This window comes from Pan troglodytes, chromosome 21, assembly GCF_028858775.2.
Source record: "Pan troglodytes isolate AG18354 chromosome 21, NHGRI_mPanTro3-v2.0_pri, whole genome shotgun sequence".
Lineage (NCBI taxonomy): Eukaryota > Metazoa > Chordata > Mammalia > Primates > Hominidae > Pan > Pan troglodytes.
The window spans coordinates 15,859,310-15,873,932 of record NC_072419.2 but is presented as its reverse complement, the minus strand read 5'-3'; the positions used below and the strand labels follow the sequence as shown (position 1 = coordinate 15,873,932).

General features: G+C 41.8%; 1 protein-coding gene across 11 annotated transcripts in view; it reads right to left on the bottom strand.

Moving 5' to 3' along the window:
• Positions 1-14,623, bottom strand: part of PLCB4 (phospholipase C beta 4) — a 210,561-nt gene that overhangs the window by 145,344 nt on the left and 50,594 nt on the right. The window contains exon 2 of one of the 11 annotated variants that reach the window (XM_054674438.1): positions 2,130-2,482. The exons of the other annotated variants lie outside the window; for them this stretch is intronic. The gene's annotated coding sequence lies outside the window, so the exon portion shown is untranslated. The remainder of the gene's footprint in view (positions 1-2,129; positions 2,483-14,623) is intronic. 11 annotated transcript variants of the gene reach the window in all.

Genomic DNA, 14,623 nt, shown 5'->3' with positions numbered 1-14,623 from the left:
GCAGGTATTGACCTCACATTAGAAATTTGTTTGTGTGGCTAGAGCACCTCAAGAGAATGACAGGGGGTGTGATGGGACATGTATAGAAGAGTTGTTTCATTGCAAGGGTCTTCCGTGCTGCCTGAAAAGCATTAGCTATTACCCAAAAGGCCATGGCGGGTCTTATGTTGTTACTGACTAAAAAAATGAGAATTATCAACTAATCAAGACATGAGAATTAGCCCATTTCCAAATATATCCCAACAAATATCCTGATGGCAATGAAGAATTTCGGTACACAGTGCCCAAAAGTACATCGTAAAATGGTGTTTACAGAGTAGATCCACAAAGAATTAGCCACTATCATTACTTATGTGCACCCTATCACCTAATTCCAAGTAAGGATTTGAGATGATTCATGAAATACAAATAATAAATAAGAATGGGTTTCCAACTTATTTTGAGAGTGAACTTTCACTTCCTTGGCCTCCTTAAATACGAAAATCTTTTCTTCCTTCCCCCCTGAGTACCCCGAGAGCTTGCCACTACCACCTGGACATTTCAATTCCTAATATCTCACTCTTGGAATTCCATCTGGTCCTTCTAGCCCCTAGCTCTACAGTTCTCCCCTCCTATATTTGACTTCTTTGCAAAGTCAAATATCCCTTTTGATTATCCCTGCCAATCTCTCACTACACACCAGTTCCCTCCTCCTTTTACTTCCATCCTTATCTAGCTTATTTCCAAAGCAGCCCAATATTGCAATCACTCCCTCACAGGTGGTTTGCAACTTCCATGTCTCATTTAGTGTTTTCTTGGCCAAAAGACGAAGTCTATTTTATGCATATTTTATTACCAAACTTGGTGGTGAAAATCACAAAATGGAACTGTCTGGCTTTAGTTTAAATTCAAGATTATAAACCTCAAATGGATAGTCAACAGTGACGTTTAATCTTATATTTCCTTCTCAATGGTTACTTACTCTTTGAGAGGATGAGTCCACTGCTTTTTGAAACCTGTTCACATTCAGTCAATTACAGTGTTTCATCAAGTAAGGAAAAGCCATCAGGTGGACACAATTCTCTTTCTTTCCCCCAATAAAGCATGTTTTCCCCTGTCAAAGGTCAACCCCCCAGCATCTGCTCTGGATTCAATCTTCTTTCACCTACACAAGCACTTCAATCCTTCATTTTTCACCACCTAACACACATCAGGTTTGCTCTTTTTCTTTACTAGATCATTCCCATCAGCACACAAATGTCTTCTAGCTGTTCTTACTTCCACTTACTACCCCATGTCCCTGATCCTCTTCAGGACATAATATCTTGGAAATATTCACTGTTTCCATTACCTCTCTTCATACCATCTGAGCAACTCTATCTGGCTTCCATTTCTATCACCCTCTAAAACTTCTCTGGCCAGTCCAGCATGCTGCAAAATAAGAGTGCACACCTTCCTTTCCTCACCTGATTTGATCTCTGAGAGGTTGATTATTCCTTCCTTCTTGAAACACTCTCCAATCCTGGTTGTGCTCCATTACCTTAGTCTAATTTCCCGCCTTTTCCTTCTGTACTCAACTTTTACATAGTCCCCAGGACTTGGTTCTGGGAATTCTCATTTCCACTGTGTTCCTAGATTTCATTCAATCTTGTGTCTACAATATCATCTATTTCCTGATGACCCTCAAATTTGTAAGAGCAGCCCCATCCTCTCCTCTGTGAGTTCAAATATTTGCTATTTGACATCTCCACTAGGATGTCTTGAAATAAGTATGTCCATAACTGAATTCTTTATTCTCTCCCCTCTCTCCAAGTTTCTCCATCACAGTACTTCCTTAGTTCCATAAATGTCACTAGCATCTGGTCACTTATTGAAACTAAGAGTCATCCTTAATTTTCCCTCATCTTTTCCTCTCACTTTCAGTAGCAAGTCTTCTTCTATAATATTTCGAATATACACCCACTTTACACCCTCTCCATCACCACCCACCTTGGCCCAAACCAGTATTATCTCTCCCATGGATTGATCTTCTCACTTCTGCTTTTTCTGCAGCCCATAGGAGCCAGATTGATTCTTTAAACTTTGAATGAATTTATTAAAACCATTCAATGGATTCCTATTATATTTAGGATAAAATCCCAACTCCTTACCTGGCCGAAAAGGTCCGGAACGATCTGGGTCCTTCAAATTTTATCTCATGCCACTCTCTGTTCTTCCTTCTATTTCTTGTTCACAACCATAAAAACTCTTTTCCTGCAACCCCTCAAGCTCTCTCTAGCATCAGGGCCTTTGCACTTGCAGTTCCTCTTGCTCAGAAGTCTCTTTCTCCTGCCCTTGGTGCATCAGGCTCCTCTTCATTCTACAGACCTTGTCTTCATTATCCCCTCCTCAGAGAGGCTCTCCCTGATCCTTGATTTACTGACTGGCTCCCACACCAGAATGCAGCAACCTCCAAGAGGGCAGAGTCCTTGAAGCAGTCTTGTTTACCTTTGTGTTCTAGCACCTAGCACATCAAAAGCACCATAAAACTAACAAATTAACTTAAAAATGAATGAACAAATGAATTTTTTTTTAATAAAAGATTTTGCAGCAGGTCAATATGTAAAACAAATAAACAAGAAGTTGCTCAAATTGAGGGGGCTGCGCCAGGCCCAGAACCCATCAAGGAAGTCCTTGGAAGACTGCCAAGGATAGAAGTGCAATTACAAGGGCACTGGTTGAGGCCCTCTGCCTAAAGGCAGGAGTCCCTTTTTGTAATGCATACAAACTCATCTTCGAGGTTGGGGGTGACTTTGAGGCACCTCCTGGGAATTCCTATTGAACCAGGAGCACTGTTTGACACTGTGAAGAAATCATTTTCAAAATAGGATGAGAAATCTGGGCAAAGAGAAGAAAAATAAAGTGGAATAGTAAACTAAGGCCAGAGTAAAAGGCAGCTCTCAGAAATGCCTGTCATAAGGTCCTACACAGTTATAACAGGATAGCAACTTGGCTCTGGGCTCCCTAGCAACAAAAGCAAAAAAGGGAAAAAAATATTTACCAGGTGCCCATCCAGCTCATAAAATAAAAACATATCAGTTGTTAAGAGAAGCAATTATCAGAATAGAAATTCTCCAGGGGGATCTTAGAATGAAACCCAGCTGACACTAAAGACCAGGCTCACGACAAAACCCACAATCAGCTCATCAACTGTGGCTGAAAGGTTCTTGGACCAAATGCTTCAAACCACCCATGAATTCACAGAGCAAATCTGAGGATGAGAGGTAATCAGCTGAAAGGAACTAAAACACAATCTAATTTGGTTTCTCACCACCTCCTACTAACAAACATAATAACCCTACCCTCTGGTGAGTAAAGACACATCATCTCTATTCTTTTTTCCCTAACAGCAGTTTTAAATTTCACATGAATCCCTCCCGACCTGAAAGTGGGCTATGGCTCCCTGACCAGATTGAGGCCAGGCTATTGTGAAGTCCCATTGTCAGAAAAATCCTCCTCCAGATCTGGGCCCTGCAGGGGAGATCATAAAAGAAAGCTGGAACGTTTCTCCTTTGGGAATCTATTTGTTTTGCAGTTAAATGGTAACAGAATTTTCTGGTAAAGAAACAAACCATAAGAGAACTTCCTGGGGGGGGCGGGCAGAATTTTAGTTCTCATATTAGTTAAAATTCATCAGTCACGTCTTAGAGCTCAAGGACATGTTAGCTCATCCAGCCCAACTCTTTCCTTAGGCCACTAGAGAGCAAGGCTAGAAAGGGACAGGAACACCTTTTGTGAAACTACTTAAGCGGAGGCCAGAAGGCATTCTGTTTGAGAGTCTAGAATCACTTTTGCTGGAGATCACCATTGCTAGAAGCTATTTCTGGCTCAGAGATCCCCGCTTTGAGGGGTTTGTGCCACTACAGGCTTACAGAGACACTTCCCTCTCTTATCAAAGATAGAGTCTGTTTTTCACTTGTGTGTTATTTTTAGTATATTTTCCCTCACACATGCTGTTTCAACATTAATCAATATCACAACCTATTTTTCAAAGATTCAAGTTACTTTCAAATCAACTAACATTAAAAATTTTTCCTTTATTTCAATTTTTAAAGTGATTCTGTTCAATAAAGTTTAATCCCCTCATAAGGAATGTCAGAGAGCGCAGCAGGCCAAATACTCTGATTGAAGTGGAGAAATTCCTTGGATGGGGATACAGCTAAGTGGTAGTTGATTTTATTTTAATTGTGAGTTGTAGTTATTTCTTACCCTTTCTCTCTTGCCCTCTCTCTCGCCATCACTTTCCAAGTTAACTGCAAATGTCTGTATCTTTATACTGTGGAGTTGGCATCTTCATATAGGGCATAGTCAAGTCTTATTACCAGCTAGGGACAGCTATTTTGGACCAGATTATAAAAGCTTTAACTCTACCTTATTTAAACATGAGTTGGCCAGGGGCTTTTCTGTGTTTGTCACTGGACAGATACATTAGGACATAGAGAAATGTTAAATGGAGTAGGCATTCACATTCCATCACAAAACTGCGTTTTCTGGGAAAGAAGACCTTCAGAAGAGGTGGCAGTCCACAGTGGTTTTGAGGCCCAGGCCTTGTAGTGGTTGGTTCCTGGGTTTGCATGTCAGCCTCCTCACCAGGCAACTGCTGGAGAATCTTGCAGTTATTCTGCTTAACCTTGCCATATTTCACTTTTCCTAGCTGTAAACTGGGAAAACTGATACCGACTCACAGGGCTTTCAAAGAATTAATATTGAGAATGTCTAAGTACCTGGGACAAAGTAAATGCTGACTAAATGGTCGTACTTATGAGAAAATAGCTACCATTTTAGGGCTCTTGTGTGAGGTATTTCACAAATACTATCTCACATAAATCTCATGATAACTCTGCAAGGTTTTAGACTAGATCAACATTGTCCAACGGATTTACCGTGATGATGGAAATGTGCCAGATGGGTTCTGCCCAATACGTTCACCATGAGCCACAGGGAGCACTTGAAATGTGGGTAATGCAACCAAGCTGCTGAATTTTTTATTTTAATTAATTTTTCATTTAAACAGCCACAATGTGGTTAGTGGTTACCATATTGGCCAATGCGGTTTCAGAGAGAAGCGGGGGAAAAGGTTCAGAGGAGACTAAATTCTTCAAAGCCACAGTCAAATAGTAACAAACCTGAAATTCAAGCCAGCTTCTCTGATTCCAAAGCCCATGCTTGTCTGACTTGGGCAACCTTGACCAAGCAGGGCCCCTCTGCCTATCACCAGAAGATTGTTGGACGGTCAATAAGCGAACACTGCCTAGGTAGACTCCACTAGGTACACATGAGACTCACCCTCCTTGCTTCCTGGTTTGATAAGAATGGAGAGGAAGTTAAAAAGACCTTGTCAAGGTTGGAGAGAAACAAAGAGGAGTCTGAGGAAGAGGCCATAAGGGATCTCATCCAATTTAAATCACATTATGTGTGACTACTACCAAAGAGACCTCATAAACCAGGGAGAATGATGGGTGTGGCCTTCAGACTGGGAAAGCAGGTGGAGTCTGGTTTGGAATTAACCAAGAGGTCCAGCTTTCTATCAGATCCTGAAAGCTCAGAGCCCAAGAGATGCTTTATGGCTTATTTATTTCCTCTCCTTATTCCAGGGAAATCCTTTAAGCTTCATACCTAGCAGATCCTTTGTGATTCTGCACAAACACTTCCTCTCTCAGAACCAAAAATTTTTATTTTTTTCAAGTTAAACTAAAGCCCTCAGTGATAACATCCTGCCATCAGAATGATTTACGGACTGATGTAATAGATGGGCATGGGTCCTTATTAAGTTGCTTTTACCCTCATGAGCTTGGTCTCTTGCTTGGAAGGATATAGAATGTTCATTCCATTTGTGCCTCTTCCATCTGCTTTAAGATCCCAGGAGATAAAGGACACTGGGCCTCTCAGCTCACGTTCCACATGAGGAGCCAGAGGGCACGGCTGTAGCTGCTCCATTACAGACTCTTGCTATGCGCTACAAGTATTACCTTGTGAAAAAATCTGTCAGACAAAATAACAGCATGTGTAGCTCCTGCATTCCTTTTGATGGCCTTTGATTCTTTGGACAGATGTTCCTATTGGGTTAAGTTGTTAAATATAGACCTTTCCCCCTTCCATCAGTAACTGATGCTCAGCTGGAATCCAACAGGGAGATGCCGTTCTAGTCTCCTGATGAGCAATTCAAAAGGCCTGTGGCACCTAGTAATACGCCTACTATTGCTAGGTAACATACACAGTGCTTCCTAAGAGCCAGGCAACGCTCTAAGTACTTTCTCTACATTAACTTATTATCCTCCCAACATTCCTATGAGGGAGGTACCATTTTTATTATTGATATAGGAGCTAGAAAGAAATTATTAGGCAGATAGTGCCAGTACAAGGAGTCTTCGGCAAGGCTTCCCTTTTAATAAAAGTAGCCCCCAAATCATTTCTTTTCTAACAAAGAGCAGCCTGAAAAACCGAGCTACAGACATAGATAAACAAGCTGGAAGCTTGTACAGGTGAATGCTGGCAGCTGCGCCAAGAGAAAGCTACCTGGAAGCCAGGTATGTTCAACATGGAGGCTCCATCTTCCCTTTTCTTTGTCACCACGTGTACAGTAAGGACCAGGCAACATGGCACCAGCCAGCTAGAATACCCAGCTGCATAATAAAAGATTAGGGTGGAGTGGCCAGCTTCTTTGCACACTTGCAAATGGCATGCCTCCTCCAACCGATCTTTCATCCCCTGTGTAAATCACACACCCCCTCCTTAAGTTCATTTGTTAAACTTTCTGCATTTCACTGCGGAAGTGGCAACCCATTTTCTCCAGGACCCCTTTCTGTGCAGAGAGCTCTTCTCTTTCTTTTGTCTATTAAACTTCCACTCTTAACCTCACTCTGGTGTGTCCACGTCCTAGCTTTCCATGGCTGTGGGACAACGAACCTCGGGTATTACCCCAGACAAAAAACGCTGCTTCACTATTTATACCTATTTTACAAGTGAGGACATTGAGGCATGCAGATCAAATGTTTTGAACAATATGCTACACCTGCTTTGAGGCTGACACGTGAAAGACTGACACTGTTCAGGAGTGGGCTCAGGTAACTGCTCAGCAGTCATACCTGAAGAAGCCTCTGCTATTCTCCTTGCCACTGATGCCAGTAATCATCACAAAGGATCAGATGGGTTTCTGAAGTGTTTTGGTTTTAATTACTGCATTTCTTATGGATTCCCCGTGAATCCTACCACATAGATAACTGAACAACTGTACTACTGAAACATTCTGTACTTATTACAGTTTTTTATGGGGGAGTGTATTTTGTAAGAATTCTGTAAGAATTTTTTCTCAGATCCTAGGACCAGGAAAAACTCTGTTCCTACTGACCTGTTGCTTTCCTTACAATCTAATGGACACTGTGAACCCTACAACAACTTGTGTTTTCTACATTGCTTTAGCCACCAGGAACACCAGAAGCAAATCTGAGGCTCACCTCTTTCAACTTTACAGATCATTTTTGCTGCTTGTTGAGTTGCTGCCTGCTAAATTTACCCCTCATTTGCTGTACTCTCCCTTGTTTACTTTTTTCCCTTCAATCTAAATCCCTCTTCTGTTATTTTATCTGGTGGTACATATTTCACATTACAGCTTCCTGTGGAAGGTGAGAGAAACATGTAAGCATAAAAACCAACTCACCAGCAGCAGAAACAATTGGGTATTTTACATAGACTTTAGGGTTTTAGATGAACCTGATCCAAATGTGGTTAGATATTCATTTCTTCATCTCTAAAAACAGAGACAACAACATCAACCACAATACCTATCTCACAGGTTATTTCTGGGCATTAGAGCGCTTGACACATAGTCTGAACTAAGTAAATTAGTATTGATTTTTTAATTTTGTTTTATTATTATTTTTTTTTCGAGATGGAGTCTCGCTCTGTCACCCAGGCTGGAGTGCAGGGGCATGATCCCAGCTCACTGCAACCTCTGCCTTCTGGGTTCACGCCATACTCCTGCCTCAGCCTCCCGAGTAGCTGGGACTACAGGCGCCCACCACCACGTCTGGCTAATTTTTTGTGTTTTTAGTAGAGATGGGGTTTGTCTGTGTTAGCCAGGATGGTCTCGATCTCCTGACCTCGTGATCCACCCACCTCGGCCACCCAAAGTGCTGAGACTACAGGCGTGAGCCACCACACCCGGCCAGTATTGATTTTTTTTTAAGAGACAGAATTTTGCTGTCATCCGGGCTGGAGTGCAGTGGTACAATCATAGTACTCCAGCTTCAAACTCCTGGTACAATCATAGCACCGCAGCCTCAAACTCCTGTGCTCAAGCAATCCTCCTGCCTCAGCCTCATGAGTAGCTAGGACTACAGGCATTCACTATCATGGCTGGCTAATTAAAAAAAAAAATTTTTTTTTGTAGAGACAGAGTTTCGCTATGTTGTCCAGGCTGAACTCGAACTCCTGGCTTCAAGCAGTCCTCCTGCCTCAGCCTCCCAAAGCACTGGGATCATAAGCATGAGCCACTGCACCTGGCCCAGTATTGATTATTAATATAAAACATAGTAATAATAATCATTATAATGTTGCTAGTACTGATTATTATTAACCACCAAAGACAAATGAGGTAAACACCACCATCCCTACCTTACAGATGAGAAAACTTTTCCTAACTGAGGTGAGGCAAGTCACCCAAGAGGATGCAGATAATACATAATATGAGGCAGAAATACAAATACATTTTGACAGGGAATCCATTTCTGTTACACAGATCTTTAAAAAGAGCAATGGTATTAGTGCATGTCTATTTCCAGTGAGCTAGAATACAAAGCTAAGCATAAGGGAAACCCAGAGTTTGTAACTCTGGGTTGACTTAGACTTGTTGAAAATGTGGTTTCTGCACAGAAGGTCATCTTCTGTTTGTTCCTGCTCCAACTCCTCCATCCCACTCTGCCTAAGCTGGCCTCAGTCTACAATCAGGCCAAGAAGCTGCTGCCACAGATGAGTCATCACAACACAGTTTTTATTTTCAAGGGCATGTTGGGGTATAGCGAACAGAAGAGGTCATTCCTGGTTGGGGAGACTCTGCCCTGCGCCTCCCTGACACGACAGAGCACGTTCTCAGATGACAAGAGGGCAATGAAGTGAGTTATTCAGCAACTTCAAAAGGTGATAAACCTGCTGTCTATCTTTCATTTCAAAACCAATAGGAACAAAAATGAAAATGTCTCTCCCTCAGTAATCAACCATGAGCATTTAAAGTGCTCATTCCAGCAATGACAGTGAGATACAGAGAACGCTTATTCTGGTGTCAAGTAGAAAGATTTAATCCACCCCTTTCATTTTATTCTTACCTCAGGAATAAAGAACATCATCAACTTTCTAAGTGACCTGGCTTGGAAGAGTTGATGAAGGCTATTGAAAAGAAACAAAGGAAGGTACACCATCTTTTCTGATCTCTCATATTATATATTTAAAAAATAAAATAAAATTTGGCCTGATGGTGCTTACCAAGTTCCTATGGTCTGAATGTTTGTGCTCTACCCCACCAAAAATTCCTATGCTGAAATCCTAATCCCAAATGTCATGGAATTAGGAAGTGGGGGCCTTTGGGAGATAAATGGGATTAGTGCCCTTATAAAAGAATCCAGAGAGACGGCTGCCCCTTTCACCCACCATGTGAAGACACAGCAAGAACGTGTCATCTTGGAATCGGGAAATGGGCTCTTATCAGACACCGAATCTACCAGCACCTTGATGTTAAGCATGGCAGCCTCCAGAAGTGTGAGGGATAAATGTGTTGTTTATAGCTGCCGAGTGTATGGTATTTTGTTATAGCAGCCTGAAAGAACTTAGATACAAGGTCTCAGAAATATCCTTGGTTCTTTGAGAATTTAATCAGCTTAACTATGATTGAATCTGGGGGAGAAATGAAATGCCCAGATTAGCCACCTGGGAGAGGCCAAACTGTTTCTAACGATTGACTTTATGGTCACTAATAGCTAGGGATTCCCACTTTATCTTTTACTTGACGATATAGATGTTAAATCTTTGGGACTTGATTTGTGAGTCAGGCCAGTTTGAATGGCTGAACACTCCAGATCTGTCTAGGTTTGTAATTTTCCCTCCCTGAAGTGTCTCTGCTGTGAGGATTGTGAGGCAAAATCTGGATGCTCAGATTCTGGGAGGGTTCCCTGACTCTTGCCAGAAAAGAGGTGAAGAAATTATTCCTAAAATATTCAACAACTACCTCTCAGCGTGCAGAAGGAAGGAGAAAGCAAAATGTGTTTTCAAGAGGAGTGGGTGGTCACTCAAAGTAACTTTCTTGGGCAGGAAAACCGTCACAGTAGTCAAAACAGTTGCCTTAGCAACTAAAATAAGGAAAAATTAAAGAGGAACAACTTAGAGTTATGGAGGCAAGTAAACAGGATTCTTAATAAATATTTACAACAAATATTCAAAACACATTATGTGGCTGTCCCCTTATAAAAAAATCCTAAAAAAAACAGGAGACGTGCTTTGTAGTTGCACCGGAAACACCGCCGCAAACTGATAAGTTCTTCTCTTTAGCAAAGCATTTCTAATTAAAACACAATTAGTTCCAGCATAATAAATTACACTGAGCAAGTAATTAAAAATACAGTGACATAGAAGATGTTTCTGAAAAGGCAGGTCTATGAAAAAATATTTTAAACTATTGATATATGGAGATAATAGACAATGCTGAATACAGTCATTGAAAGAAAAGGAATCTCAAATGACTTTTATGGAACTTCCCTTTAAATATATGCATTTCTCGTTTAAATAATGCAGCTTTTGAAAATGCTTTTTTTTTTCCATAAGAGCTGCATGATACATCACTCCAGTTGGACTTTTGTCTTCTGAAATAGCTTATATTTAGGCCTTGAAGATACACAGTCCCCACTGGCTCTTAGGGTCAATGCTGGCTCTGTCACTTTTTATTGTGTCTAAAATAAGTGCAGCAATTACTGGAACATCACACAAGAACCACTGCTACCACCTAGAGAATTCTGCAGTGAGCTCAGAGTCGGCCTCAGGAAATGGCAGCAGAGTCCTGGAGGCTTATCCTGAGGACCTCTTACCCTGAGGGAAGGGCTTCTCCATCTAGAAACAAACCCCCAAGACATTTCTTAGGGAAATGAGAATGGGAAGACTGCATTTTTCATATAATTTCCCCCACATTTCCCAAGGAAAGTATTTACCAGGGCATTTTTAGGATTTTTTGTTGTTGTTGTTTTTGAGATAGACGGAGTCTCACTGTGTCACCAGGCTGGAGTGCTGTGGCATGATCTGGGCTCACTGCAACCTCTGCCTCCCGAGTTCAAGCGATTCTCCTGCCTCAGCCTCCCAAGTACCTGGGACTACAGGTGCATGCCACTATGCCCAGCTAATTTTTGTATTTTTAGTAGAGACAGGGTTTCACCATGTTGGCCAGGCGTGAGAGCCACTATGCCTGGCCTTTCTTTTTTAAATTTCTTTCTTTTTTTTTTTTTTTTTGAGACAGGACCTCACTCTGTCACCTAGGCTGGAGTGCAATGGCACAATCATAGCTTACTGCAACCTCTAACTCCTGGGCTTAAGCAATTCTCCTGCCTCAGCCTCCCTCCTGAGTAGCTGAGACTACAGGCAAGACAGAATTGGAAATGTGAGCAATTCATTAGGGCAAATGCCTGTGAAAGAGAAAGGGGAGAGAAACCGAGTGACAGGGAGAGCCTCCAAACCAGACCTCAGAACAAACACCTGAGAGAGGAGAGGAGGGAGCAGGGAGAACTGGGGAGGAATTGTCTCAGCTTGCAGTACAGCTGAGAACATTGCTGGATTGCAGCTGCAGAGCACAGAACGCCCACCAGAGGAGCCTCACTTGGGCAGGAAAGGCCCGGTTGTAGCAGCTTGCCATGTTCAGTACAGCCTGGGCAGGGACATTTTGACGGTGCTGAAGCCCCTGCAGCAAAACTGTCCAATGAGGGGACTCCTGGGGCAGCTGCCTCTTGAAGGGAGATTTAAGCGACACACCTCCATAGCTGCCACAGATAGTGTCTCTGGCTTAACCTTTCTCCACATTCCAAAGTGACATTTTCAGTTCCAGTTCTTTGGGGCTTTAAAATTCCTTAAAAATTAGGAACCATGCAAATATCAATGAATTTCAGTCTCAGATAAGTAACTAAGGAATTGCTGGATCATAGTAGGTACTTATGAAATATGTTGAGTGATGAATTAATTCCCTGGTGGGGATACAGCAGGAAACAAAGTCTACTCTCAGGGCTTATCTTCTAGAAGGACTTCAGCAATGAACAAAAAAGGGTAAGTTATCAGGCAGTGATAAATGTAACAAATAAAACATCCAGAAGGGTCAGGAGCCTGTGTGTGTAGGTGAGTAAGAAGGCCTCTTGGAGAATGTGATATTTTAGCAGAAACAGAATGAAGTGAGGAAGTGAACCATGAGGACTGTACAGAGGAGAGTAGTCCAGAGGGAGAACAGCAAGTGTAAAGGCCCCGAGGTCAGAGTGTGCCTAGAATGCTCAGGGAATATCAATGGGACAGTGAAATGGTAGGTCATGTAGGGGACTTGCAGGACACAGAAAGAACTTTGGAAATTACTTGGAATGAGGTAGAAACCCATTAAAGGTTTAAACCAAAAGAAGGGCATAATCTGACTTCCATTTTTTAAAAATCCATCTTACTTATTCCTTATGATGGCAATGCGAGGTAGGTATTATCACTCCCATTTTTCAAACAAGGAAGCTCTGGCTTAGTGCTTGGTGGGTGTTAAGACTGACTCATGGTCACATCTCTTGAGTAGCAAAGCCAAAACTGAACCTATTTCTGTTTAACTCCAAATGCATTCCCTTAACCAACTATGTGTATTTCAAGCTTTTGGATAGAGTTCTTTGGCAAAGATTTTGCCTTAAATACCACTTAGTACAAAAACCCTTTCAGTATTTGCAAACAATATCCTGGCAACTTGGCTTTTGGTGAGCGTTCAAAAACTAGTCTCCTTTTCACATGTCTACAAAGTTAAGAGGATCACCTGCCCTTTCAGGTACTTGGGAGAAGAAAAGTCAACAGCAGAAGAGCCGTGGAGGTGCCAGCATGCTGTCCTCAGGGTAACTCTGCAGTAGAAAGGGAATGCAGGCTGGACCTGGGAAGCTATACTGACTCTGCCCAACTGCTTCAATTAACGTTCTTGACAAAGCAGCATTTCAGAGCAAGTGCTTACTATTTATGGCTTTAAGAGAAAGTAGTTTATAAATTATATGCTCCTTGTTAGTTTATCAAAATAAATATTAAAAAGATAGGCTTTCTCGCTGACAATATTTTATGTCTATGTCCATCAATTGAAAGAAAATATTATATTCTTTCCATATAGTATATTTTACCTAGTTTTTCTCCCCCCTAAAAAATTAAAGACTAGGGGCCAGGCACAGTGGCTCATGCCTATAATCCCAGTACTCTGGGAGATCAAAGCAGGAGGCTCACTTGAGCCCAGTAGTTCAAGACCTGCCTGGTCAACATAGTGAGACCCTGTCTCTACAAAAAAAAAAAAAAAAAAAAAAAAATTACCTGGGTGTGGTGGCTCTTGCCTGTAATCTCAGCTACTCAGGAGGGAGGCTGAGGCAGGAGAATTGCTTAAGCCCAGGAGTTAGAGGTTGCAGTAAGCTATGATTGTGCCATTGCACTCCAGCCTAGGTGACAGAGTGAGGTCCTGTATCAAAAAAAAAAAAAAAAAAAGAAAAAGAAAAAAAAGAAAGGCCAGGCATAGTGGCTCTCACGCCTGTAATACCAGCACTTTGGGAGGCTGAGGCAGGCAGATCATGAGGTCAAAAGTTCGAGACCAGCCTGGCCAACATGATGAAACCCCGTCTCTACTAAAAATACGAAAATTAGCTGGGCATGGTGGTGCGCACCTGTAGTCCCAGGTACTTGGGAGGCTGAGGCAGAAGAATCGCTTGAACTTGGGGGGCAGAGGTTTCAGTGAGCCCAGATCATGCCACAGCACTTTAGCCTGGTAACACAGTGAGACTCCATCTGTCTCAAAAAAACAAAAAACAAAAAACCTAAAAAAGCCCTGGTAAATACTTTCCTTGGGGAATGTGGGGGAAATTATATGAAAAATACAGTCTTCCCATTCTCATTTCCCTAAGAGAACTAGACTAAAAACACCTAGACTTAGTAGTATAATACTTATGGTCTAGAATAAATAATGCAAACGGTGAGTAAAAAGTTAAACAGGTCTTTGGTTCCAGCCTATTAATGAACTTTAGAAAGACTTTTTAATTATGTATGTTATACATCATATATATCTTCAAAAACATGTTTCTCTGCTGACAGCCATTCTGGGTCATAAAGCTGTGTGACCTGTGTATGTTCTCTTTAGCAATACACTAGTTCTGGACGCTAGCTCCATCACGTACTACATGTTGATTAACAAGCAATTCTTAAGTGACCTAAGCTTCTCTTTCCTCATCTGTAAACTGTGGAAAATCTCATTTAGCCCTCACCACCACCTGAGGGTTTAAAGAGATGACTGATGTCAAGTACTTTGCACTGTGTCAAGGGTTCAATAAATCTAATATGTTCAGCCTAGATAAAGAAGTCTCTTTTATTCAACAGTCTTCAC